This window comes from Scyliorhinus canicula, chromosome 7, assembly GCF_902713615.1.
Source record: "Scyliorhinus canicula chromosome 7, sScyCan1.1, whole genome shotgun sequence".
NCBI classification, from domain to species: Eukaryota; Metazoa; Chordata; class Chondrichthyes; order Carcharhiniformes; family Scyliorhinidae; genus Scyliorhinus; species Scyliorhinus canicula.
In genome coordinates this window covers 162,235,916-162,262,091 of record NC_052152.1, presented here as the reverse complement: position 1 = coordinate 162,262,091, position 26,176 = coordinate 162,235,916, and the positions used below count along the sequence as shown (strand labels likewise).

Genomic DNA, 26,176 nt, shown 5'->3' with positions numbered 1-26,176 from the left:
GCCCTTCGGCCCTCAATGTTGTGCCGAGCCATGATCACCCTACTCAAACCCACGTATCCACCCTATACCCGTAACCCAACAACCCCCCCCTTAACCTTTCATTAGGACACTACGGGCAATTTATCATGGCCAATCCACCTAACCCGCACATCTTTGGACTGTGGGAGGAAACCGGAGCACCCGGAGGAAACCCACGCACACGGGGGGGGACGTGCAGACTCCACACAGACAGTGACCCAGCCGGGAATCGAACCTGGGACCCTGGAGCTGTGAAGCAATTATGCTAACCACCATGCTACCCTGCTGCCCATAAACAGCAGAACCTGGTAAGAACCTGGTCATCAACTGTGAGGAATTCTCGGTGTTGCTGTACGTGTTGTGGGTCTGACCCAGACCCACACTCCGCTCCATAAGTCAATCTTCAAGTTTATCTGGATATTATAGATGGATTGTGACTGAAGGAACACCATGTACAAATCTCAGTACAAAGGAGGGAGAATCGTATCTACCGTCGCCCTCATCCAGATGGCCACTTTTTTGTGCGGCTACATCAAGCTGTGCATAATCCTTAATACGCAACACCAAGGGCCGGATTCACCGGCCCCAGGATGCATGGAACAGAGAATTGGGCTTCGGGGCAAAATTGGGATCGGCATTGGGTGAAATCACACATTTGGGTGATTGGAATGCACTTAGTGTACTTCGGGCTTGGAATGCACTTACCGCTTGCTTAAGGTGGCGGCATGATAACGGAATTTCCTGGGAATCCCTCGTATTCCACACCATGCATAAATTTGCATGCTGTCAAATACTGAACTGCATCCCGCTTTACGAATGCAATGGGATCATAAAGCTGGTGCAATTCAGCCCCAGTGGGTGAACATAGTCACCCAAATGGAGAGTCCAGCCCCAAGTCTCACAAAACTGATGTTCTACTTGTCCATGGTGTTGTGAAGGATTGCTCTGACCACATTGATGCGGAATGTTCCAAGTAGTTGGATATGCCATTCCACCTATCTCTCATGGAAAAATCTGTTCTGGGAAATATCTTCAACCACAAGTCCATCAAACATTGGTTTGCACGCAATGTCCTTGAGGCCCTGAGGGTAAAGGATGATGGATCCTGTCAGATGGATCCTGTCAGATGGATCCTGTCAGACTTTCAGAGTCACTCGGCAGAATGCCTCATCACCGGAACTTCAAAACAAGCACCAAGACCTAGCCTGTCTGGTGGTGAGAAGGGTACTTCCCATCAGATCCTTCATGCACTCCCGAATTCTCTGCACCAACGTCCGCTGCCCTTGAAGCGGGTGCTTAGGGGAGAAGAGACAGTTCCACACCTCTTTGTGGAATGTGCTCTTTGCAAAGTCGGCCCTTAGAGAGATGCAATGTTATTTGTCATCCCAATCAGCACTATGATGCAGGACTCTGAGCTCTCTGGGCTGTTCCCAGGAATGTACACCGAGTCAGACATCAACTGTTGCTGGAGGATCGTCAACTTGGTGAAAGACACTCTTTTGGTCTACCCAAAACTTGTTGACCTTCCAGTGCTTGGAACTGTCCTTGACCAAGTGTTGCAGAATGGCACATTCCAAGGTCCAGGGCAATGTGCAGAGGGACACACTAAAGATTGGGGCAGCCACCGCCAAGGCGCACTGGGGAAAAACCACTGTGAAAGGCCTTTCAGCTAATATAAACCGAGGAGTTGGAAACCATGTAAAACCCTTCAGACTGAGTGCTGAGCCCTAAATCTATATAACTGCACTGAAGCACCACAGTGTGCATCGTGATTTCTGGAGAAAATGTGAATATCATTGCACTTTCCTGTTACGACAATTTGATATGTTTTGCAATGTCTCTTTCAGATATTTTATGAATAAAGTATATATCTGCAACAAAAAAAAGTCCACTGGTACATTTCAGAGAACCACTAGCATCAGTCAGGTGATCGTGGCACAATATTTTCATGGGAGAATGAAATATTCCCTCATTTATATTACTGATACCAATTTTTGGACCCACGAGGCTTCATTGACTTGAAATGAAAACAGGTTTTGAAGCTCATTTTCAGTCATAGCAATTTTTTCATTTCTGCTTCCAACTCAAAATTGAATGGTAGGATTCAGGAGGCTCGGAGAAACAACAGCTACAATTATTTTTGTCTTACTTTATTAAAATAGTGTACATTAGGAAGCAGTAAAGTGATAGTTAACCAATAGGTTGAAGAGTGCCCTGTGAAACTTTAGGTTCTCCTGCTGATCTATTATTTAAGCTTGCAGTTCAGCCTGTGAGAGCCAATAGATTTATCACTGTAATAGTACCATGTACAGTGGAAATAAATAATATAACATTGGAAAATTAAAAACATTTCAACGCTTAACTTCTGTTTGTCTTACTTTTACGACAGACTTTAGTTTATAAACATATCGGATAAAATCAATGTTAATTTCTCTATATTTCCAACTCAGCAAAATTAAAGCTGCTTTCATCCACCTCCTGGGTCCCAGTGTACAATGCCCATCAGTCAAATATATCGATTTACATTGCTAACAGACAGAAAACACTTTGGAATCAGTGCTGGATCAGAGGAAATTTTGATTGCTTGTTGTTGCCAGACAGGGTTGAAGTTCCACCGAGTCACTCCAAGCAATGTTTAACATGTCAGCACATTCAAAAGGATATAGGTTTTGTTGTTATACCTTTTAACTTGCAGAGTTGCTATCAATCGGCTCTTCTATTGTATTGCTTTGATTAAAGAAACCAGTGTCTATGGTGTGCGTAAAAAGAGATCAGCCTCTGAATTACTTGTGACTAAGATAATAATTGTGCTCTTGTAATATGCTACATAATCAGATAAATAGCTTTGAAACATGTAATTTCTGTTGAAACAAGATTTTAATGCCTCCAGGGCACACATTTTTGCTCGACCCTCAATGTTTTCACAAAGCCAGATTTTGGCATTCATTATGATAGAGAGGAAAATTTCAACTCCTGACACCCCCACTGCTGCACCCCATCCCCCCCCCCCCCACAAAGAAAACATGGGGACAGAAGCAAAAATGTAAAAACCTCCCACCTCCCAAATTTAACCTGCCTTAAATCCACGCACTTCTCATTTTAACAGACGAGAGATTGGAGTTTGACAACAGTAATGACCCTCAGGTGACCCACGGGGACAGCCCGATTGATTTGGCTATGGGGCTTATGGGATAAGAGCTCCCTTGCAAATGATGGAGGCTCATCAGCTGGGGTTCGTAGAAATCACCTCAGAAATGCCGGCAGGGATTGGGATCGGTATGATCGGTAGTCCCGGTTGGGATCTTTGTGCTGTATGCCGTGTTGCGGCCTTTTCTTTTGGCTTAAAATAAATTGTCGATTGAATTTACCTTCTCGGGCCTCTTGAGCTTTTATAACAACCAAACCGCTCTCAGCAGGTGGGTCACAGATTGTTTTTCTCTGTTCCAGTTTAGCTCTGGCTGGTTGGGTTTCCTATTCCCTGGAATATATGGCCGCTAAAAGGGATTTGAGGTTTGCCGCATTGAACAAGTAAGTGGGTTGGGAGGAGGAGGAGGGCTCCCTGCTCCCCCCTCCCCCCCCCCCCCCCATGCACCTCCCCCACCAAGCAAACCCATTAATCTCTCCAGCAATCAGCTCCACACACCTCCTGACACTTTATGTTTAGAACGGCTGTTAGGACAAGGGTGCCGGAGAATGTGTCAATACTTGCAGCGAGTCCGCCACACAGGGAAAATTGAAAATCATTACTTTATGCCGAGCTAGGGGACTATTGGCAATGCCTGTCAGTCTGCAATTGCTTTTAAATCATTTTTGTACAGGTGACTCAAGAACCAAGGATAACAATTTCTCCAACTCTAAATTCAATTTCTAAATCAATATTTCCCACACCAGGCCAGCAATATCCACACAATAAAAAAGATTATTGCACATTGTATTACATTTTTCTTTTATACGAGAGAAAGGCCTATTCAGAATCACTTGTACCAGCAGCTTCCATGAGTTAGGAAGCTTTCAGTCGTTACAGAACAATGATAAGATTCAGCTATCAGTGCAATTTGCTGTCTATTTTAACATTCTTTTGTACAGATGTGTCATTTGAATTGTAATAAGTTGTGATGTGCATGGATACATTCCACAGTTCCATTGAAAGTGTCACATTTCAGAGTTTTTTCACCGTTTTTTCACAAAAGGAATTTGGGGGAAAAAACTGCGTGTGATGTAATTTTTGAGCAAAGTGTATTATCACAAGCTTAAAAGCACCTGGAATAATGGCTGGAATGTGAAATGGAATTCAATCCCCCAGAAACTAAACAATATGCAGATCTTTATCTTCTACTGTAAGAGCTGTTGTAAAATTGGTTCTTGAGACTTGCATGTTGAAACATCAACCCCATATTGGTAGTCTTTAACTATTTACAGCTCATATCTTACTGTCTTGCATGGTGCGGATACAATCCAGGTATACTGCTTCCACAGTGTTCTCTCTTGACTGTCCTCAAGTGACTCTGCATAATACAGAAGGCAGTGCTCTTCTCCAGTCCCACTTTAACCATTGCTCTACCGAACACCTTTACAGTACAATGACATGCATTGTACAATATCACAACAAGAGCTATCATGTCAGTGCATTCCTCCACCATTCACCCATTTTACTTCAAGATTTTATTCTTCAAATATTTATTGACTTTCCTTTTAACTATTATGGATTACACATTCATTACCATTGCAGCTCGATCATTCCATTCCTAACAATCTTCTATGGAAAAAATTGATCCTCCTCCTACATTCTTCCCTCTACTAAATGACTTAATGATCAATGAAAATAATATTTCCCAATTTACCTGATCAAAACCGATCAGAATTTTGATTGCCTCAATCTCCTCCTGGCCTTTTTATTTAGAATGGAAAGAATCCCAATTTCTCCAGTCATTCATGTCCACGCTTCACGTCCGGTATCACTCGGCTCACTCAGCTAAATCGCTGGCTTTTAAAGCAGGCTAGCAGCACAGTTCGATTCCCGTACCAGCCTCCCCGGACAGGCGCCGGAATGTGGCGACTAGGGGCTTTTCACAGTAACTTCATTGAAGCCTACTCGTGACAATAAGCGATTTTCATTTCATTTCATTTTCATATCTTTCCATATGTGCTATATTCCATCTCTCAAGTGGGATTAATGTGGTCATGGTAAACAGGTGAGTCCTCTACTCAACCTCTTATGCCTCAACTATTTGCAGAGACATATTAAGTTTGTCCCAGGAATTTTGCATCCAACAATCATCCAGTCAAATCTTTGCAAGGCTAATGCTGAGTGAGTTATTTCAATAGGCCTTACAAAGAACTCTAAAGTATCTTTGGTTAGGAAATTGATCCTGGAAGAGATCAAATACAATGACAAATGAAAGAAATATGCTTTCTTTCAAGGTAAACAAAATATGTGATGATTTTCCTTTGCCCCTTTAAGGACCTTACTATCTTTAGAACTTGTCTGGGAAAGACACACTATTAGAGTTTACATTTTCACCTTGCTCCAATGGAACAAAAATTTTTGGAGCACAACCAAACAGTCATCAGTAATGGTGGAACTGAAAAGCAAAGTAAATTTAAAAAATAGTTTTCCCATTTATTTTATGCATTAAATCTAAATACAAGGTGAATGCAATTGGGATTTCTTTTTGTAATTCACGAGTTTACGTGAGAGCAATGGGGAATATTACTGGGAATGTAATGCTGACTTTGTTCAGTGTGGCTGAAGTCAGTCAACAAGCCAACACTGAACTGACAAATGGCAACCAGTTTGAGACCTTGGGCTGGATTCTCCGCCGGCGGGGTGCTCCGATTTGCCGGCAACCGGCGTGTTTCCCGACGGCACGAGGCTGCCCCACAATGGGAACCCCCATTGACCTGCCTGTCTAACGGAGCATTCTGCCGGTGTACTGAAACAGAAATGTGGTGCGGCGGGACAGTGAATCCAGCCCCAGATTCCTAGAAGACTCATTGGTGGCAAAACCCCTCGCTTCTGGCGCTATACCAAAAAGAGTTCAGTGGGGTGATCCACAAATCAACATGTGAAAATAAGGAGAAGAAAACGTCTATTAGAATTGCACAAGTATTTGCATTTTCATAGCAGCTGTTGCATCCTCAGGATATCCCAAAGAGTCGCACTACCAAAGAACTACTTTGTGCACAAGATGATCTTACAAGAAGCAAATGGAACAAACAGAGAGCAACTTTATTTGGTGGTGTTGATTGAAGGAGAAATTTCAAGCACTATAGGGGGACAGCCCCATTACTATTCTCTGAGCATTGCATGGGGACATTTTTCTCCATCCAGTGAGACAAGTCTGAGTGATGCAACAGATTTGAAGCAAGTACCGGGACAGGGTAAAGGGTGGAGGGAAGAAGAAAAGGGAATGGCCTGTGATAGGGTGGAAGACAGGAAAGATTAAATAAAAAAATAAAAACAGAAAATGCTGGAAATGCTTCGCAGTCTGGCAGCACCTGTGATGAGAAATAGCACGTTAATGGCGGGGGCTGAATTTTATCATTACAGTGGAGATTGGTCTTCACATTGCAACCGAATATTACAAAAGGCAGAAGGAGATTGGATTGTACCGGAACTAGGTAGGATCAAAATTCAACCTGGTAAACAGGCAATTAACAGCCATTTGACAGGTTTTTCTACTTTCTCCCCAGTAACAACGGTGCTTTGGAGCCAGATGGAGGCTTCATGGGATATCAGCGTTAGCTGCAGTTGGCAGCCGTTGTGATCAGTTATGTGGCTTGGCAGGCAAGGTAGAGCTGGTTGGATAACAGAAGCAGCAATTGGTAGCAGAGGTTGACTTGCCAAGTCCAGCATCCACTTGAGTGCTCGCTCGGAATTGGAACTGATATTAATAGAGAACGTGGGTTGGGAGGCCCTGATATCTGAGTGAGGCTTTTTGCCATGGGCCTCATTCACTCAGGTTTCAAAATGTGCAGGCAGGAGGAGCTTCGGAGAGGGAGAGAGATGCAACCACACCAGTGGTGTACCAGGATCAGTAGCCTCTAAGAGAGCAGGGAGGTGGAAGATGCAGAGGGGCCACAACCAGCCACATGCACAGATGGCGATACTCCCCAGAGAGTGTCACCTTCAGAGAATCAACTTCCTGCAACTATCATAGTAGCAGTATTGCTGAAGACTGCACCTCTATAAGGTGGTCAGCACAAAGCTATGTGCCATGATGGCATATGAGCTGTCACAATTGAGACGATAAGAAAAATATAAATATGTATCTGTATATATGTGTATATATATATATATTATATATATTCAAGCCATTTTTTGTGCTTTTCAAAATGGACAATTGCTGAGCTGACAAGATGGCTACAGCTGGTCACGTGCTGGCTTCCGGACGTTTTTGATCCATTTAGTAATAATAATCTTTATTAGTGTCACAAGTAGGCTTACATTAACACTGCAATTAACTTACTGTGAAAATCCCCTAGTGGCCACACTCTGGCACCTGTTCGAGTACAATTCACCTAACAGCATGTCTTTTGGGACTTGTGGGAGGAAACCGGAGCACCCGGAGGAAACCCACGCAGACACAGGGAGAACGTGCAGACTCCACACAGACAGTGGTCTAAGCCAGGAATCGAACCAGAACCCTGGAGCTGTGAAGCAACGGTGCTTCCGTGCTGCACATTTCGAAGCAAACAAAGATTAAAACACCTTAAAGGTCCTGGAATGTAACAGTCTTTGCATCATGCAAATATTCCAGACAAGCTAACACAATGGCCCAGCAATTGATTTGTCTGCTCCAGGCACCTTCAAACAAAGAGAACCCTTTGCAGGTCCTAATTTCCAATAATGGTGTGAATGGCCTAAGCATGAGTTGTTCTCACACAATGACCTCAACAAGAGGGCCTTGTTTAACAATCTAAAGCCAGTGGTACATGACCAAGACTTGGGTCATTTGAATTCCTTTAACTATATAATCTTTAGACCTTTGGTCTTTAGTCCAAAGAGTCATCGGACTCAAAACGTTAGCTCTTTTCTCTCCCTACAGATGCTGCCAGACTTGCTGAGATTTTCCAGCATTTTCCCTAATCTTTAGACCTTATGGGCAGTCGGTACTGGACCTCTAAAGGAAAGTGCGGTTCCAGTCAAGCAGCTTGCACTATCCATCATCTTACCATCAAGTCAGAGGCAGCAGGATCTAACTCCATGGCACCAATTGCAGCTCGGCCTACCTTTTCACAAACTTCCAGGTACTGCTGCACTCTGTGCTGTCAGTTGAGGCAGGCTGCTGACCTTTCTGCTCTGTGGCTGTTAATGGTTGTGGCATTCATCCTTTTGCTTCCTGAGGCCTGGCAGAACCCAGCAGATTGGAGGCTGCCTGTGCAGCTGGAAGTCTTCTTTCTCTCTCTACAGCTTTGTGAGGAGCCCATGTCGCCATTAAAGGGGGCAAGGAACTGCTGCTTGCACCAGAAGCACCCGGAGAGGAATCCACCAATGCAGCAAACAACTGCTTCTCCATTCTTTCAGGGCACACTTGTGAGGACCTGATGATGACTCCAGGCCACTTGTCTCCCTCTCAACCCTCTCAACATGGAGATGATGATGGAGGCTTTCCATGTGACTTTACATGGTAATTTACACTCATTCATTGGAGGAAATTATGTGGGCAAACACTAGCATCTTGGCTGCACATACTGCCTGAATGGATTCCTTTATCACCCGTGCATAGGTCCAATAGTCTCCAGAAGCTCCACCAGATGTTCTTGTAGGACCAACTGCAACTCCAGCATCTGTTACCTTGTGGATGACTCCAGAGGCACATCATTGGCCTGAAGCTCAGCGTCACTGGGTCTTGCACAGTCCTCATAGTGTCAGCGGCCTTAATTGTCACACTTCGATCAGCTGTTTCAGTATGACTGTACTGGGCACAGCAGAATGTGGCCATGTGGCTAAATACACAGTGGAGCTGCTATCTCCCAGGTTGAGTGGCTGGCCACTTTTGTCTGTGATATGTAAGGGGCTGGTTTAGCACACTGGGCTAAATCACTGGCTTTTAAAGCAGACCAAGACAGGTCAGCAGCATGGTTCAATTCCCGTACCAGCCTCCCCGAACAGGCGCCGGAATGTGTCGACTAGGGGCTTTTCACAGTAACTTCATTGAAGCCTACTCATGACAATAAGCGATTTTCTATTTTTATTTCTAAGGGAAATAAGACTGATGAGAGGGCCCTCTCATATTCTCTGGCAGATTCTCCTAGCTACTCATCATCTGGAGGGTAGTCACAATGCTTTGCGTTTGCCAGACACACATCCATTAAGCCATTCAATCTCTTCAGGCATCCATGCCAATCTCACCATTCACAATAGCCTGGTCTACTTCCATTCCAACCAGTTCCAGTGCCTCTTCTCCATGTGAAAGAGAATAGCTATGTAGAGAATGCTGTCTCCAAATCTGGACAATTCCCCATGCACTATGAGATCTCTCTTCTCCTTACAACCAACCAGGAGACCGGAGAAAGAAGATTCACTTAAGCTTATTATAAACATAAAGATTAAGGCCACTACTGCGGCATACAATAATAGGATCCCAATTGTGGACTGACAAGAGTGCCAGGGCTAAGGGCTAAGTAATGAGTCCTAGCTGGGCCGACCTCTGGCCACTAGCTGAAGCTGATATTCTATACGCCCCACGGGGAGATCTATCAGTGAGTGTATCCCCGGGGGCCTCATGAGGGTTATCACACTCCTACAAACACAGATTCCTATTTTTAAGTCACCCAACATGTGCAGGCAAAACTCTTATTGTTTGTGGCAGCCTGATTGTCCGATTTATTGCTGCAGGCAAGCCATCAGCATTGGCTGTGCAGGATTCACCTTTTGCAGATTTGTGTCCTGCACAGAGATGCTGAAATACATCTGACAGCCAATGTGGAGACCTGGGCGTCTCAGTTAACTGAGTGGGCAACCTCTTCTCATGTCTCTTATTCACCTTCTGTGGCAGCAAGTGCCCTAAATGGAGGAGCGGCTTCTACGATGTTTCTCTCTGCTACTCCCTACAAGGACTGTACCGCATGATTTTGGAAGGACCCTCCATTGGAAGACTGGCCTGAAAAATCATAGGACGGTAGTTTAGGTAACTGTTTGTCTGGTCTGGGTCGATAATAGGGATTCCAATCCAGATTGGAAATTCTGGCCCTCGTCTTTTTTGTCAGTGGAATAAAGAGTCACTGAGCTGGCATCTTCATGCATTCCATTTATTGTTTCCTGTATTGTGGTAACCTTTTTCTGGAATGTGAGGACCATATGCCCTGGCAGGACCAACAACCCACATTTCACAGCAAATGTGCAAGGTGACCCTGATTGACTGTGAGCTACAAAAGCTTGGTGCTGACAATGCTGTCCGACAGGAAACCAGATTACCCGACACATTATCTGTGAGAGGAACTACACCTTCTGCTAGCAAGGAAATAGCATTGAAGATCATCATGAGCAGCCGGCTGACAGTCAGTTGAATCGTCTGTAGCAACCTCGGAGCACCTCATCTCTCTATGACTAGCACCTCATGGAGGTACAATCAACATTATATGTGACTGAAAACCAACTCTGTATGCCAGAATTTCTGACAAAGAGCATTTCTACATCTCCCTAATGTGAGGTTCTGAGGAACATTCCAAATGGTGAGAGGCCATTTATCCTGGATGTCTTTGGGAGGAATTTTTTGGCACACCTGCCCGGCGACCAGAAATTCCCGTCCAAGGTCAATGGATCTTTACATGGTCCCCGTCCCATCCGGAGCGATCTTGCGGCGGGCTTGGCCAAAACATCCAGCCCTCAATGTACCTATTGAGGCTGACAGTGATTCATGGCCAGCATGCCTCATGTGTCATGGGATGGACAAACAAATTGTAATGTATGCCTCCTTGAGCTTTGTGCCCTGAATGAACTCTGCATCAAAACTATCTTTCAGGTAGACATCACTACAAGATACCATGCATCACCCAACATCAGAACTTTAACACCAACTAGACCTGGTCACCATGAGGAGGTATGATCTGTTCCCCTTACCCATACCTACACATCAATCACTCTCTTGTCAGCAACAGCAACATGAAAATGCACCCACAAAAGTTTCAAGCACAATGGCCCACATGCATCAACATCCATTGCATAAGTAGCAATGCTACTTACGATCACAGACTTGCTTCGCAGTCTGGCAGCACCTGTGATGAGAAATAGCACGTTAATGGCGGGGGCTGAATTTTATCATTACAGTGGAGATTGGTCTTCACATTGCAACCGAATATTACAAAAGGCAGAAGGAGATTGTACCGGAACTAGGTAGGATCAAAATTCAACCTGGTAAACAGGCAATTAACAGCCATTTGACAGGTTTTTCTACTTTCTCCCCAGTAACAACGGTGCTTTGGAGCCAGATGGAGGCTTCATGGGATATCAGCGTTAGCTGCAGTTGGCAGCCGTTGTGATCAGTTATGTGGCTTGGCAGGCAAGGTAGAGCTGGTTGGATAACAGAAGCAGCAATTGGTAGCAGCGGTTGACTTGCCAAGTCCAGCATCCACTTGAGTGCTCGCTCGGAATTGGAACTGATATTAATAGAGAACGTGGGTTGGGAGGCCCTGATATCTGAGTGAGGCTTTTTGCCATGGGCCTCATTCACTCAGGTTTCAAAATGTGCAGGCAGGAGGAGCTTCGGAGAGGGAGAGAGATGCAACCACACCAGTGGTGTACCAGGATCAGTAGCCTCTAAGAGAGCAGGGAGGTGGAAGATGCAGAGGGGCCACAACCAGCCACATGCACAGATGGCGATACTCCCCAGAGAGTGTCACCTTCAGAGAATCAACTTCCTGCAACTATCATAGTAGCAGTATTGCTGAAGACTGCACCTCTATAAGGTGGTCAGCACAAAGCTATGTGCCATGATGGCATATGAGCTGTCACAATTGAGACGATAAGAAAAATATAAATATGTATCTGTATATATGTGTATATATATATATATTATATATATTCAAGCCATTTTTTGTGCTTTTCAAAATGGACAATTGCTGAGCTGACAAGATGGCTACAGCTGGTCACGTGCTGGCTTCCGGACGTTTTTGATCCATTTAGTAATAATAATCTTTATTAGTGTCACAAGTAGGCTTACATTAACACTGCAATTAACTTACTGTGCAAATCCCCTAGTGGCCACACTCTGGCACCTGTTCGAGTACAATTCACCTAACAGCATGTCTTTTGGGACTTGTGGGAGGAAACCGGAGCACCCGGAGGAAACCCACGCAGACACAGGGAGAACGTGCAGACTCCACACAGACAGTGGTCTAAGCCAGGAATCGAACCAGAACCCTGGAGCTGTGAAGCAACGGTGCTTCCGTGCTGCACATTTCGAAGCAAACAAAGATTAAAACACCTTAAAGGTCCTGGAATGTAACAGTCTTTGCATCATGCAAATATTCCAGACAAGCTAAGACAATGGCCCAGCAATTGATTTGTCTGCTCCAGCCACCTTCAAACAAAGAGAACCCTTTACAGGTCTTAATTTCCAATAATGGTGTGAATGGCCTAAGCATGAGTTGTTCTCACACAATGACCTCAACAAGAGGGCCTTGTTTAACAATCTAAAGCCAGTGGTAAATGACCAAGACTTGGGTCATTTGAATTCCTTTAACTATATAATCTTTAGACCTTTGGTCTTTAGACCAAAGAGTCATCGGACTCGAAACGTTAGCTCTTTTCTCTCCCTACAGATGCTGCCAGACTTGCTGAGATTTTCCAGCATTTTCCCTAATCTTTAGACCTTATGGGCAGTCGGTACTGGACCTCTAAAGGAAAGTGCGGTTCCAGTCAAGCAGCTTGCACTATCCATCAGCTTACCATCAAGTCAGAGGCAACAGGATCTAACTCCATGGCACCAATTGCAGCTCGGCCTACCTTTTCACAAACTTCCAGGTACTGCTGCACTCTGTGCTGTCAGTTGAGGCAGGCTGCTGACCTTTCTGCTCTGTGGCTGTTAATGGTTGTGGCATTCATCCTTTTGCTTCCTGAGGCCTGGCAGAACCCAGCAGATTGGAGGCTGCCTGTGCAGCTGGAAGTCTTCTTTCTCTCTCTACAGCTTTGTGAGGAGCCCATGTCGCCATTAAAGGGGGCAAGGAACTGCTGCTTGCACCAGAAGCACCCGGAGAGGAATCCACCAATGCAGCAAACAACTGCTTCTCCATTCTTTCAGGGCACACTTGTGAGGACCTGATGATGACTCCAGGCCACTTGTCTCCCTCTCAACCCTCTCAACATGGAGATGATGATGGAGGCTTTCCATGTGACTTTACATGGTAATTTACACTCATTCATTGGAGGAAATTATGTGGGCAAACACTAGCATCTTGGCTGCACATACTGCCTGAATGGATTCCTTTATCACCCGTGCATAGGTCCAATAGTCTCCAGAAGCTCCACCAGATGTTCTTGTAGGACCAACTGCAACTCCAGCATCTGTTACCTTGTGGATGACTCCAGAGGCACATCATTGGCCTGAAGCTCAGCGTCACTGGGTCTTGCACAGTCCTCATAGTGTCAGCGGCCTTAATTGTCACACTTCGATCAGCTGTTTCAGTATGACTGTACTGGGCACAGCAGAATGTGGCCATGTGGCTAAATACACAGTGGAGCTGCTATCTCCCAGGTTGAGTGGCTGGCCACTTTTGTCTGTGATATGTAAGGGGCTGGTTTAGCACACTGGGCTAAATCACTGGCTTTTAAAGCAGACCAAGACAGGTCAGCAGCATGGTTCAATTCCCGTACCAGCCTCCCCGAACAGGCGCCGGAATGTGTCGACTAGGGGCTTTTCACAGTAACTTCATTGAAGCCTACTCATGACAATAAGCGATTTTCTATTTTTTATTTCTAAGGGAAATAAGACTGATGAGAGGGCCCTCTCATATTCTCTGGCAGATTCTCCTAGCTACTCATCATCTGGAGGGTAGTCACAATGCTTTGCGTTTGCCAGACACACATCCATTAAGCCATTCAATCTCTTCAGGCATCCATGCCAATCTCACCATTCACAATAGCCTGGTCTACTTCCATTCCAACCAGTTCCAGTGCCTCTTCTCCATGTGAAAGAGAATAGCTATGTAGAGAATGCTGTCTCCAAATCTGGACAATTCCCCATGCACTATGAGATCTCTCTTCTCCTTACAACCAACCAGGAGACCGGAGAAAGAAGATTCACTTAAGCTTATTATAAACATAAAGATTAAGGCCACTACTGCGGCATACAATAATAGGGTCCCAATTGTGGACTGACAAGAGTGCCAGGGCTAAGGGCTAAGTAATGAGTCCTAGCTGGGCCGACCTCTGGCCACTAGCTGAAGCTGATATTCTATACGTCCCACGGGGAGATCTATCAGTGAGTGTATCCCCGGGGGCCTCATGAGGGTTATCACACTCCTACAAACACAGATTCCTATTTTTAAGTCACCCAACATGTGCAGGCAAAACTCTTATTGTTTGTGGCAGCCTGATTGTCCGATTTATTGCTGCAGGCAAGCCATCAGCATTGGCTGTGCAGGATTCACCTTTTGCAGATTTGTGTCCTGCACAGAGATGCTGAAATACATCTGACAGCCAATGTGGAGACCTGGGCGTCTCAGTTAACTGAGTGGGCAACCTCTTCTCATGTCTCTTATTCACCTTCTGTGGCAGCAAGTGCCCTAAATGGAGGTGTGGCTTCTACGATGTTTCTCTCTGCTACTCCCTACAAGGACTGTACTGCATGATTTTGGAAGGACCCTCCATTGGAAGACTGGCCTGAAAAATCATAGGACGGTAGTTTAGGTAACTGTTTGTCTGGTCTGGGTCGATAATAGGGATTCCAATCCAGATTGGAAATTCTGGCCCTCGTCTTTTTTGTCAGTGGAATAAAGAGTCACTGAGCTGGCATCTTCATGCATTCCATTTATTGTTTCCTGTATTGTGGTAACCTTTTTCTGGAATGTGAGGACCATATGCCCTGGCAGGACCAACAACCCACATTTCACAGCAAATGTGCAAGGTGACCCTGATTGACTGTGAGCTACAAAAGCTTGGTGCTGACAATGCTGTCCGACAGGAAACCAGATTACCCGACACATTATCTGTGAGAGGAACTACACCTTCTGCTAGCAAGGAAATAGCATTGAAGATCATCATGAGCAGCCGGCTGACAGTCAGTTGAATCGTCTGTAGCAACCTCGGAGCACCTCATCTCTCTATGACTAGCACCTCATGGAGGTACAATCAACATTATATGTGACTGAAAACCAACTCTGTATGCCAGAATTTCTGACAAAGAGCATTTCTACATCTCCCTAATGTGAGGTTCTGAGGAACATTCCAAATGGTGAGAGGCCATTTATCCTGGATGTCTTTGGGAGGAATTTTTTGGCACACCTGCCCGGCGACCAGAAATTCCCGTCCAAGGTCAATGGATCTTTACATGGTCCCCGTCCCATCCGGAGCGATCTTGCGGCGGGCTTGGCCAAAACATCCAGCCCTCAATGTACCTATTGAGGCTGACAGTGATTCATGGCCAGCATGCCTCATGTGTCATGGGATGGACAAACAAATTGTAATGTATGCCTCCTTGAGCTTTGTGCCCTGGATGAACTCTGCATCAAAACTATCTTTCAGGTAGACATCACTACAAGATACCATGCATCACCCAACATCTGAACTTTAACACCAACTAGACCTGGTCACCATGAGGAGGTATGATCTGCCCACTGTTCCCCTTACCCATACCTACACATCAATCACTCTCTTGTCAGCAACAGCAACATGAAAATGCACCCACGAAAGTTTCAAGCACAATGGCCCACATGCATCAACATCCATTGCATAAGTAGCAATGCTACTTACGATCACATCACACTGTCATTAGAATAATTGTTTGCCACAAAAGGTTTATCAGACAACTGATGCTGAGTTGGATGAAGTTTGGAAGTCACTGAGTTCAATCATCAATGAAGCAGCAGAAGAGAATGAAGCCCACAAGAGCGACTGATCTGAGATCTAGCATGTTCTGTCAACACCAGCATGATACCACCACCAAACATATCTTCCCCTCACTCCCTCTGTCAGCATTTGTCAGCGACCATTCCCTCCAGGATACCCTAGCCCACTCCTCCATCATCCCCAACGCCTACCCCTCTTCCCAAGCAATCGCAGAAGGTGTAACACCTGCCCCTTTACCTCCTCCCTGCTCACCATCCATGGACCCCAAACACTTTTTTCAAGTAAGACAGCGCTTCACCTCTTCCAATCTGGTCTATTGCATTTTCTGCTCCCAATGTGGTCCACTCTACATTGGAGAGACTAAACGAGACTGGGTGACCGCTTTGCAGAACATTTTCAGTCCATCCGCAAGCAGGACCCAGTGCTTCCTGTCGCTTGCCAATTTGACTCACTGTCCTGCTCTTATGTCCGCATGTCTGTCCTTGGCCGGCCGCAATGTTCCAGTTAAGCCCAGCGCAAACTGGAGGAACAGCACCTCATCTTCTGATGAGGCGCTTTACAGCCTTCTGGACTTAACATTGAGTTCAACAACTTCAGGCTGTGAACTCTCTCCTCCACCTTCACCCCATTTTTATTTATTTTCCTTTCTCCCAACGATCTGTTTTCCCCTCACCATTGTCCCCCCTCCACCACCACACTAGGGCCATCTGTTCCCTGTTCCTAGTTGCCCTTTGACACACTACTCACCTTGGTTCTGTTATTAACACATTCTAATCTAATTATGCGCCACTATCAGTACTCTTCTTAATCATCTTTACATTCCTTTTGTCTTCCTGTCCGTGACAGCTTTGTCAATCTCCACCTATCGCTGGCCCTCTATTCAGCCATACTGCTCCACGCATCCTTAACCCCCCCCCCCCCGCACACACACACACACACACAAACACACAACTACAGTATAAATCTGACCTTATTTCCAGTTCTCTCCAGCTTTGACAAAGAGTCACCCAGACTCAAAACATTAGCTCCCTTCTCTCTCCACAGATGCTGTCAGACTGCTGCCATTGTTGAGTGTTTTCTATTTTTATTTCAGAGTCCAGCATCAGCAGTAATTTGCTTTAATATTATTATGGTCTGACATGAGCTGAGATGACATCTGTCATTGATGCAGAAAACAAAACCAACATGATGCACAACATAAACGTAACAGCAAAAACATGATCACAACATGAAAGTAGCCAAGTCACTGCGCAAATAAACACTGGACCAACTGAGTCAAGAAACTCAAACTACCTGTGAAAAAAACGACATGCTCCATACAATGAGATCAAGAAGTTGCGTGGTCCTACCATCACCGAACTTGCCCCCTGAAGTGGGAAGATGGTGAAGTAATCACCGACAGGGGTAAACGCTGGGTGGTACACCAATGAGCTGTAATGCTGAGATGGGCATCTCCTAATCTATGCTGGACAGAATTTGGGAGATTCCTATCAATTTTTCTTTAATTTAGAGTACCCAATTCTTTCTTTTTCCAATTAAGGGGCAATTTTAGCATGGCCAATCCACCTAGCCTACACATCTTTCGGGTTGTGGTGGTCAGACCCAAGCAGACACGGGGAGAATGTGGGGCAGGTTTCTATCATGAATGAGTTAGAACCCTCACCAGCTGAGCTTGAGAAGGCCATAGGCTGCGTAGTGGACAGAAGGACATCCGGCAAGGATGGAATCTCTGCAGAACAAGCACGGAGAGTCTCACATCTATTTCTACACCTTTATGACTTTCTCATTCTCTGCTGGAAATTGAGCTCCATTCCACAGGGGATGCTTGTGGCAAAAACGATCACACTGTATGAAAACAAAGCAACAGAGGAGACTGCAACAACTACAGGAGTACCTCACTCCTTCGGGCCACGGGGAAGGTCTTTGCCGGTCTTATACTTAAAAGACTCGATCTAGTCAACATGGACTTCAGTCAGGCTTTTGACAAGGTCCCGCATGGAGGACTGAAATAGAAGGTAAGAGTCCATGGGATCCAGGGCAATTTGGCAAATTGGATCCAAAATTGGCTGAGTGGCAGCAGGCAGAGGGTAATGGTCAAAAGTTTCAGCTCATTTAAATGAGCACTTGAAAGGCCACAGCAAAGAAGGCTACATACCAAGTGCTGGAAAATAGGATCGTAGTAGATAGTGCTTGGTGGCCGGTGGAGCCACAATGGGCCTAAGGGTCTCTTTCTGTGATGTAAATCTCTATGACTCATGTCTGTACTTACATAGAAACATAGAAAATAGGAGCTGGAGGAGGCTATTCAACCCTTCAAGCCTACTCCACCATTCAGTATGATCATAGCTGATCATCCAACTCAATAGCCTGATCCCACTTTCCCCCCATACCCTTTGATATTCTTCACATGAAGAGCTATATCTAACTACTTCTTGAAAACATACAATACTTTGGCCACAATTACCTCAATATTGAGGAGCATAGATAAGGTAGATGGTCGACATCTTTTCCCAAAGATAGAGGCAGAGGTAGTGGTAGAGGCGGGTACAATTGTTTCTTTTAAAAAGCAGTTAGACAGTTACATGGGAAGGGTGGGTATAGAGGGATATGGGCCAAATGTAGGCAAGTGGGACTAGCTTAGTGATAGAAACTGGGCGGCATGGACAAGCTGGGCTGAAGGGTCTGTTTCCATGCTGTAAGCATCTATGACTCTATCCATGACTTCCTGTGGTAATGAATTCCACAGGCTCACCAATCCCTGGATGAAGAAATTTCTCCTCATCTACAATGGTCTACCCCATATCCTCGGACTACTTTTAGAGTGAACGGAAACACGGTGCTGTTTCTATGCCAGCTGATCTACTGTGGATATAATCTTCATACACCAATTACAACAGAAATGTAGGGAACAGGATACACCTCTTTACCTCAGTTTCATAGATCTCATGAGAACATAAGAACTAGGAGCAGGAGTAGGCCATATGGCCCCTCGAGCCTGCTCCACCATTCAATGAGATCATGGCTGGTCTTTTGTGGATTCAGCTCCACTTTCCGGCCTGAACACCATAACCCTTAATCCCTTTATTCTTCAAAAAACTATCTATCCTTATTTTAAAAACATTTAATGAAGGAGAGTCAACTGCTTAACTGGGCAAGGAATTCCATAGATTCACAACCCTTTGGGTGAAGAAGCTCCTCCTAATCTCAGTCATAAATCTACTTCCCCTTATTTTGAGGCTATGCCCCCCCAGTGGAAACAACCTGCCCGCATCTGTCCTATCTATTCCCTTCATAATTTTATATATTTCTATAAGATCCCCCCTCATCCTTCTAAATTCCAACGAGTACAGTCCCAGTCTACTCAACCTCTCCTCGTAATCCAACCCCTTCAGCTCTGGGATTAACCGAGTGAATCTCCTGTGCACACCCTCCAGTGCCAGTGCGTCCTTTCTCAGTAAGGAGACCAAAACTGAACACAATACTCCAGGTGTGGCTTTACTAACACCTTATACATTTTCAGCATAACCTCCCTAGTCTTAAACTCCATTCCTCTAGCAATGAAGGACAAAATTCCATTTGCCTTCTTAATCACCTGTTGCACCTGTAAACCAACTTTTTGCGACTCATGCACTAGCACACCCAGGTCTCTCTGCACAGCAGCATGTTTTAATATTTTATCATTTAAATAATGATCCCTTTTGCTGTTATCCTATCAAATTGGATAACCTCACATTTGTCAACATTGTACTCCATCTGCCAGACCCTAGCCCATTCACTTTGCCTGTCCAAATCCCTTTGCAGACTTCCGGTATCCTCTGCACTTTTTTGCTTTACCACTCATCTCAGTGTCGTCTGCAAACTTAGACACATTGCCCTTGGTCCCCAACTCCAAATCATCTATGTAAATTGTGAACAATTGTGGGCCCAACTCTGATCCCTGAGGGACATCACTAGCTACTGATTGCCAACCAGAGGAACACCCATTAATCCCCACTCTTTGCTTTTTATTAATTAACCAATCCTCTATCCATGCTACTACTTTACCCTTAATGCCACGCATCTTTATCTTATGCAGCAACCTTTTGTGTGACACCTTGTCAAAGGCTTTCTGGAAATCCAGATATACCACGTCCATTGGCTCCCCATTATCTACCGCACTGGTAATGTCCTCAAAAAATTCCACTAAATTAGTGAGGCATGACCTGCCCTTTATGAACCTATGCTGCGTCTGCCCAATGGGACAATTTCCATCCAGGTGCCTCGCTATTTCTTCTTTAATGATAGATTCCAGCATCTTCCCTACTACCAAAGTTACGTTTACTGGCCTATAATTATCCACTTTCTACCTACCTCCTTTTTTAAACAGTGGTGTCACGTTTGCCAATTTCCAATCTGCTGGGACCACCCCAGTGTCTAGTGAATTTTGGTAAATTATCACTAGTGCATTTTCAATTTCCCTAGCCATCTCTTTTAGCACTCTGGGATGCATTCCATCAGGGCCAGGAGACGTGTCTACCTTAAGCCCCATTAGCTTGCCCATCACTACCTCCTTAGTGATAACAATCCTCTCAAGGTCCTCACCTGTCATAGCCTCATTTATATCAGTTACTGGCATGTTATTTGTGTCTTCCACTGTGAAAACCGACCCAAAAAGCCTGTTCAGTTCCTCAGCCATTTTCTCATCGCCCATTATGAAATCTCCCTTCTCATCCTCTAAAGGACCAATATTTACCTTAGCCGCTCTTTTTTGTTTTATGTATTTGTAGAAACTTTTACTATCTGTTTTTGTATTTTGAGCATCTCACTAAGACATTTAACCCCATCAGCAGAGCAAGATGCAACAAGACTTGGGGGGGGGGGGGGGGGGGGATTGGCTGCCCACCGAAACTCTGTATTATCATTTTACTCAGTATTTGCTTCCATGACAACATGTACTATACTGTACAGTTTCATGGCTCCACTTCTGGCAGTTTGGAGGGAAACAGGGCTGTGTCCTAACCCTCACTCTGCTTGACATCTTCTTCCCCTGAACTTTGCATTCCCTGCAGATATCGAAGGAGTTTAAGAAATGAGATGTTTAATAAATGATGGAGGCAGACCGGGGGAAGAGTTCCCAAACACTTTGGAGGGCAGAATGCTTCCACACTCTCTCTTTACCAACAGCTTGGTTATCCTCTGGAATCAGTGAACCACTCTCATTTCTCACAGCTTGTGTAGTTTTCCTATTGAGCTAATGCATCATATCTGCACTGTTGCTTCTTTATAAACTTAATAAACCACCTTTGAATTACTTACTGCCTAATTTAGGTATTTGTGGCTCTGAATCCGAAAACCTTACAAAATGATGTCAGAAGTGGGATCCACAATAGTCTATATCATTGGTTTGAAATTTGAGAAGGAACAGTCTTAGGTTGGTATTAAGCTCATGTAAAGTAGTTAAGTGAATCCAGGAGTCACATTGGCATATGCTTAGGAATGATTGATAGAGATAGAGCCTGACTGAGAAACAAGTGTGCCTGAAGCAAGAGATAGCTTGGGAGTTAGAACATAGAACATAGAACATTACAGCGCAGTACGGGCCCTTCGGCCCTCGATGTTGCGCCGACCTGTGAAACCATCTGAAGCCTATCTGACCTACACTATTCCATTTTCATCCATATGTCTATCCAGTGACCACTTAAATGCCCTTAAAGTTGGCGAGTCTACTACTGTTGCAGGTAAAGAAACTGCCTCTGACATCTGTCCTATATCTACCACCCCTCAATTTAAAGCTATGTCCCCTCGTGTTGGTCATCACCATCCGAGGAAAAAGACTCTCACTGTCCACCCTATCTAACCCTCTGACTATCTTATATGTCTCTATTAAGTCACCTCTGAGCCTTCTCCTCTCTAACGAAAACAACCTCAAGTCTCTGAGCCTTTCCTCGTAAGACCTTCCCGCCATACCAGGCAACATCCTAGTAAATCTCCTCTGAACCCTTTCCAAAGCTTCCACATCCTTCCTATAATGTGGTGACCAGAACTGCACGCAGTACTCCAGGAGCGGCCGCACCAGAGTTATGTACAGCTGCAGCATGACCTTGTGGCTCCGAAACTCAATCCCCCTACTGATAAAGGCTAGCACACCATATGCCTTCTTAACAGCCCTATTAACCTGGGTGGCAACTTTCAGGGATTTATGTACCTGGATGCCGAGATCTCTCTGTTCATCTACACTACCAAGAATCTTGCCATTAGCCCAGTACTCTGCATTCCTGTTACTCCTTCCAAAGTGAACCACCTCACACTTTTCCGCATTAAACTCCATCTGCCACCTCTCAGCCCAGCTCTGCAGCTTATCTATGTCCCTCTGTATCCTATAACATCCTTCAGCACTATCCACAACTCCACCGATCTTCGTGTCATCTGCAAATTTACTAACCCATCCTTCTACACCCTCTTCCAGGTCATTTATAAAAATGACAAACAGCAGTGGCCCCAAAACAGATCATTGCGGTACACCACAAGTAACTGAACTCCAGGATGAACATTTGCCATCAACCACCACCCTCTGTCTTCTTTCAACTAGCCAATTACTGATCCAAACCTCTAAATCACCTTCAATCCCATACTTCCTTATTTTCTGCAATAGCCTACCATGGGGAACCTTATCAAACGCCTTACTGAAATCCATATACACCACATCAACCACTTTACCCTCATCCACCTGTTTGGTCACCTTCTCAAAAAACTCAATAAGGTTTGTGACGCATGACCTACCCTTCACAAAACCGTGTTGTAGAAGAGTATGACAGAGATTCTGAGTGTATTGTTGATAGCTTTCCTAAAGACGTTAAGAAAAAAAAGATTAATTTGAGAAAAGTCCAGAATAAGTTGGTGCGTATGTGATGTGATTGCCTTGCCGCTGATTAAAAAGTGCAAGGAGTTGAGGGAAGAGGTAAATAATTTGCTGAAGGAAAGTGATGGTTGGCTGGAGAGCACTGCTGTTCAGAAAAGGGTGGGAACACAAGGCAGTAATAAAGGACGTTCGGCCCATCGAGTCTGCACAGGCCCTTGGAAAGAGCACGCCACTTAAGCCCATGCCTCCACCCCATAACCCAGTAACCCCACCTAATTTTTTGGAAACTAAGGGGCAATTTGGCATAGCCAATCCACCTAACTTGCACATCTTTGGTCTGTGGGAGGAAACAAGACTATCCGGAGGAAACCCACGCTGACATGGGGAGAAAGTACAAACTACACACAGACAGTAACCCGAGGCCGGAATTGAACCTGGGACCCTTGAGCTGTGAGGCAGCAGTGCTAACCACATTGCCACCCGAAATCCGATGGTAGTGAAATTAAATGAAAAATGAAATGTTGCCACAGTCCCAGAGGACCAGAGGCTGACCTCTCCTATTGAGAGAAAGCGGAGTAGTGGTTATATAACTTGGGGGACACCACACGTCAGGTGAGGGGCAAGGTTCAGAAGGCGGGGCCAGATCTGTAGGCTGCATTGTTGATCATGGAGAATGGCAACTATTAAAGTTTAAGAGACTCTACTTCACCACCACCATCTGTGATCCTTACCCCATGAAGCTGTGCTTTTACCCAGCTGAGAGCATACCAAACCCCATTGTTATACCGTTAAATCACTGTGAGACTGAGAGAACGAGTGAATGTAAGGCTTTATTATCCAGGAACTCGCCTGCCAGTGCCTGCTGTACAAATGAGTGCCACCCACAGGTGGCCGGTCTATATATCACCCTGGGGAGGGCGGAGTCAGAGGCGGAGCCCACCGGGGTTCCAGAATAACGTCATAGGTCACAGCACTATACATACATTTCATGCTTAGATGAATACATTACCACATTCACCTACTGTTAAAAAAAATCAAGTCCAGTGGGGTGACGTGGGGTCACCGGGTCTGCACAGGCCCTTGGAAAGAGCACACCACTTAAGCCCATGCCTCCACCCCATAACCCAGTAACCCCACCTAATTTTTTGGAAACTAAGGGGCAATTTGGCATAGCCAATCCACCTAACTTGCACATCTTTGGTTAGTGCTAACCACATTGCCACCCGAAATCCGATGGTAGTGAAATTAAATGAAAAATGAAATGTTGCCACAGTCCCAGAGGTTGAGCTTCTTGAGCTTGAGCTTCAGTCCGGCGTGTCGGAGACAGTTGAGGGGTGGGGGTAGGCAGGGGGGAGGTGGGTGGCAGCAGTGCAGGTGCGGGACAATACAGGAGACCCAGGAGGGCGTAAGGGGAGCTGGGGGTGGCGGTAGGTAGTAGGGAGTGGGGCTCATTGACAGGGGAACCAGCTGGCGGCAGGTGCCGTAGGAAGACCATACCTTGCCCTCCGTCCTAGTGTGCGACGTAGGCATACTGGGGGTTGGCGTGCAGCAGCTGGACCCTCTTGACCAGGGGGTCGGTCTTATGGCTCCTCGAATGCTTCCGGAGAAGGACAGGTCCCGGAGTTGTCAGTCAAGATGGAAGCGAGATAGGGCAGCACGGTGGCACAGTGGTTAGCATTGCCGCCTGCGGCGCTGAGGACTCGGGTTCGAATCCCGGCCCTGGGTCACTGTCCGTGTGGAGTTTGCACATTCTCCCCGTGTCTCCGTGGGTTTCACCCCCATAACCCAAAGATGTGCAGGATAGGTGGATTGGCCACGCTAAATTGCCCCTTAATTGGAAAAAAAATAATTGGGTACTCTAAATTTAAAAAAAAGATGGACCTCGGAGATGGACTTCCTAGGGAAGACAAACAAACGCTCGTGGGGGGGGGGGTCTCGCTCGTGGCTGTTCAGAGGAGTGATCTACTGGAGTGGAGGGCGTCGGGAAGGACCTCCTGCCAGCGGGGGAGCATGAGACTTCTAAACCGGAGGGCCAGAAGGACGGCCTTCCATACGTTCTCCCTCTCCACCTGCCCGTTTCCCTCCGGGTTATATCTCGTAGTCCTGCTCAAGGTGATGCCCTTACTGAGCAGGTACTGACGCAGCTCATCACTCATGAACGATGTGCCCCGGTCGCTGTGGACATACGCAGGGAAACCGAACAGTGTGAAGATGCTGTGCAGTGCCTTTATAATCGTGGCCGAGGTCATGTCGGGGCAGGGGACAGAGAAGGGGAAGCGGGAGTACTCATCAACGACGGTCAGGAAGTATACATTACGGTTGATGGAAGAGAGGGGACCTTTGAAGTCTGAGGCGCGCAAAGGGCCGGGAGGCCTTTAGCAGGTGGGTCTTGTCTGGCCGGTAGAAGTGCGGTTTGCACTCCGCGCAGTCTTGGCAGTCCCTGGTCATGGCCTTGACCTCCTGAGTGGAGTAGGGCATATTGTGGGCCTTAATAAAGTGGGTAAGCCGGGTGACCCCCGGGTGACAGAGGTCATTGTGGATAGCCCGAAGTCGGCTATCTTGCGCACTGGCGCATGTGCCGCGGGACAGGGCATCTGGGGGCTCATTGAGCTTCCCAAGATGATACTTGATATCGTAATTGTAGGTGGAGAGTTCGATCCTCCACCTCAAGATTTTGTCATTCTTAATTTTTCCGTGGCCGTGGCACACCTTCCTCCTCTTCACCCTCCTGCTGTGGCTCCCGCATGGCGTTGTGCTCCTCCTGCGCTTCTCGGGCATGTGGCCCTGCGGCCTGGGTGGCTTGCATGTGCCCCACTGCAGCCCGCTGCTCTACAACAGGCTCCACCACCTCCCTGTCACGCCCGTGCTCCAGCTCCCACTGGGCCTCATGCAGGGCAGCAGCCCCCGCCACGGCGGCCAACAATGCTGGAAGATGGCTAAACATTGTACTATCTGTGGGTGGAGGGGGGGGGGGGGGGAGTTGACAGGGTTTCAGCATTGGTATACACACCTCCACAACCAGTTTTCGGCCATTCTCTGAGCGGCTGGGCGCCATGCACGGGCGCCCGTTTTACCACGCATTGGAGAATGGTGTCCCGGCATCGGAGCGGCTTCGCACGATTCGCACGGCTCCGCGATGATTCTCCAACCCGGCGGGAGGTCGGAGAATTTCGCCCCAGAACTTGAAAACTGTGTTTTAGAAGAGAAAAAGGAAAAACAAAAGAGATATTGGAAAGATTGTCCCGCTTTGCCAGATTTCTGATTCAGCAGGCCAGCGGGATGCTTCGTTTCACTGGCTGGTCAATGGGGTT

At 46.1% G+C, this 26,176-nt stretch overlaps 1 long non-coding RNA gene across 1 annotated transcript in view; it reads left to right on the top strand.

Annotated features, from left to right (window-relative positions):
• The first annotated feature begins 3,233 nt into the window (after nt 1–3,233).
• The window catches only part of LOC119968658, a 38,813-nt gene continuing 15,870 nt past the window's right edge, over nt 3,234–26,176 (top strand). Inside the window, exons 1-2 of the long non-coding RNA XR_005461166.1 lie at nt 3,234–3,294; nt 3,466–3,546. This is a non-coding gene — a long non-coding RNA (uncharacterized LOC119968658). The remainder of the gene's footprint in view (nt 3,295–3,465; nt 3,547–26,176) is intronic.